We start from the raw sequence: 3,278 nt of genomic DNA on the forward strand, positions 1-3,278 counted from the left end.
TGTCATCACACCTGGCTCATTTTATTTTATTTTTTGTAAAGACACATTCTCACCATGTTGCCCAGGCTGGTATCAAACTCCTGGCCTCAAGCAATCCTCCCACCTCGGCCTCCCAAAGTGCTGGGATTACAGGCTGAGCCATTGTGCTTGGCCTCATTTCTTTTTAATGTACAAGAATGGAACAGCAGTCAGGACATTATGCTGGGCTTAAAACATTTATTTTTGAAAAAATGAAAACAGAAGGTAAGCTGATTTTAGATCCTTCAAAAGTAGCCTTTTATTCTGCTTGGGGGATATTAGTCCTCTTTGTTATTTTATGTATTTATTTGGAAAAGTAGCACTCATTTAGTGCAAAATTTCAAAAGTACCAAAGGATATCCAGCAGAAACATCCCCTCCTCTCCCTGTCTGTCGGCACCCAGCTTCTCTCTGTTACCAGTTTCCTCCACACAGACACCCATTGTCCATCTATCATCCAACTGACATTTCCTTTGTTCCTGCTATGTCTAAAGGCAACAAGCCTAGAGAGGTCCAAACCTCTCTGGACCCCACCTGCACCCCCTGACAGCCTGTGGCCTTGGTCAAGCCTCAGTTTCCTTGTCTGTGAAATGGGGATAATGATAGTTACCTAATGAATGCTTGAGAGGATGTAAATAAAGTACTTGGCAGAGAACTGGGTCCTACACACACTGCTGTGAACGAGCCAGATGTGTCCTACCATCAAGAGTTCTGCTCAAGCGTCCCTTTTGGGTCTACACCTTGGTCCTCCCTTCTCACTTTCCCCCTGTGGATTGGGCTGTTTCTCTTGCCACTGACCTAGAACCCTCCCCATCGTTGCCTCCCACTGCCCATCCACAGAGAGAGGCCTGCCCACAGGGCCAGGCCCTGCAGACAGTCAGGAGTGGGACCCTAGGGCTTTCTATTGCCTCATCCCAGCTGTGAGAATTTTTAACCAAATTCTCAAACTTCACTTTCACTAGAACTATCTTGTCAGATAAAATAAAAACATTTACACTTTTTCCTCAAGGCTATGGATGGAAAGTGTCCAGCCATGGGGAAAAGAGAGAAGATAAATGATGAACTTATTCACCTTATTCACATACCATCATTTTTGTTCTCCTTGAAGAAAAATAGTCAATGAACTCTCTTTCACAATACTGGCTGGCATCTTCACCACCAGCTAGCTATGCCTCTGTCTTTTGCAGAATAACAAGTTTTCAGTCTGAAGATGCCTATATCCAACTGTGATTATTTTTTAACAAAATGTTCTCCTGGCATTACTGAACACACTAAGGAAACTTGAGGGAGGGCACCTTCCAAGGGCGGAGGGGTTCTCGGGGAAAGCCAGGGCAGGGATGCCGGCGCATTCGGGTGAGTAGCAGCCACAAGGCCAGTCTTTCCCTCCATTCCTGCCTTTGGTTCCTCCTGCCACGAAAGAGCTGCCACATGTGAGGTGACAAAGGTATCCCCAAACTTTTTAGCCTCAGGAAGAGGCTGAGGGCCTCCCCTCCACAACCCCCCGACTGTTCCACCCACATGGCCAATGGCTGAGGTGAAGGTAGCATGGTCCAGGAAGGAACCACCTTCCTCCTCTCCAGACACAGGATAGATGAACTTTCTCCAGGTCAGAGGAACCGGACTAGCCGGATCTTTAAGAGCAGCTCTGCCAAGAACTGGGGGTGTAGTGGAAACCCAGCCGCAAAGCCCATGGCCTTGTGCTCATTGCCAGGACATCCCCGGAGTGGCTCCCATGGTCTAAGGCTTTTCTCTTGGACTGGCTGAGAGGGTCCTAAAGGGCAAGCTTCCCCATCTTCACAGCCTGGCACTGTGACTGGTGACTCTGTCCAGTGAGCAGGGAGTACCTGGTACAGCAGCACAAAGCACCTGCAGGTGACCTGGTTGTTCTGTACAACAGATGCCTTCTTTTTTTAAAAAAGAAGACAGAGTCTCTCTCTGTTGCCTCAGGTAGAGTGCAGTGGCATCATCAGAGCTCACAGCAACCTCAAACTCCTGGGCTCAGGTGATCCTCCCAACTCAGCCTCCCGAGTAGCTGGGACTACAGGTGCACACCACCACTCGTGGCTAATTTTTCTATTTTTAGTAGGGACGGAGTCTCACTCTTGCTCAGGCTGGTCTCAAACTCCTGACCTCAAGCGATCCTCCTGCCTCAGCCTCCCAGAGTGCTAGGATTATAGGTGTGAGCCACTGCGCCAGGCCTGATGCCTTCTTAATATGTGTGTTTGCTCTGATTCATGCACATGACTTTAACAATGCACTAGTATTATATTAAATCTATTTAACTAATCCAGATCATTGAGACCTGACTCTCTAAACTTGGCCTATCTCTGGCCCTCCTGTTCTATTTTTCTTGGCTTATGTATTCCTTTACCAGTAACACATCCTAAATTAGTATTTATAACACATTTTTGTATCTAGAAGGATATATATGTCTTAAGACTTTTAAAAATTTTCTTGACTGTTTGCATGTATTTATCACTCCTGAGAAAATTTAGAATCAGTTTTTCAGCAGTTACAAAGCTGTTTGGAATTGTATTAAATTCATGCAGTACTTGGGGAGAATGACATCTTTATAACGGTAAATCTTCCCGTGGAGGCGCGTGGTCCAATTCTCTCATCAAGTGTTCTTTTATGTCCCTTTCGTGTTTCATTTTTGACATTGCTGTTGTTCACAGGATTTTTTTAGCTGTATTTGCTGATAGGTAGTTATTATCATATAAGAACCTTTTTGATTTTTATTTTTGAAATTTTTTTTCGTATAGGGCTAGTTTTATATTTTTGTAAAAGGCCATTTCATTAAACCCAAACATAAGAATTGGAAAACAGGAGACCATATTACCATTATTTGCCAATGATTTGACTGTATATCCACAAAAGCACTCTAAAAATGAGAATGAAAACTATTACTACAATAAGAATTTTTTTTTTTTTGGAGACAGGGTCTCACTCTGTTGCCCAGGCTAGAGTGCAGTGGTGTCATCGGAGCTCAATGCAACCTCAAACTCCTGGGCTCAAGTGATCCTCCTCCTTCAGCCTCCCAAGTAGCTGGGACTACAGGTGCATGCTGCTGCACCTGGCTAATTTTTCTATTTTTAGTAGGGACAGGGTCTCCCTCTTGCTCAGGGTGGTCTTCAACTCTTGAGCTCAAGTGATCCTCCCACCTTGGCCTCCCAGAGTGCTAGGATTACAGGCATGAGCCACCATGCCCAGCCCAAGAATATTTATTTATGAGTTTAAATATGCCAGTACTATGTAAATATT

The sequence above is a fragment of the Propithecus coquereli genome, unplaced genomic scaffold, assembly GCF_000956105.1.
Source record: "Propithecus coquereli isolate 6110/MARCELLA unplaced genomic scaffold, Pcoq_1.0 Scaffold383, whole genome shotgun sequence".
NCBI lineage: Eukaryota > Metazoa > Chordata > Mammalia > Primates > Indriidae > Propithecus > Propithecus coquereli.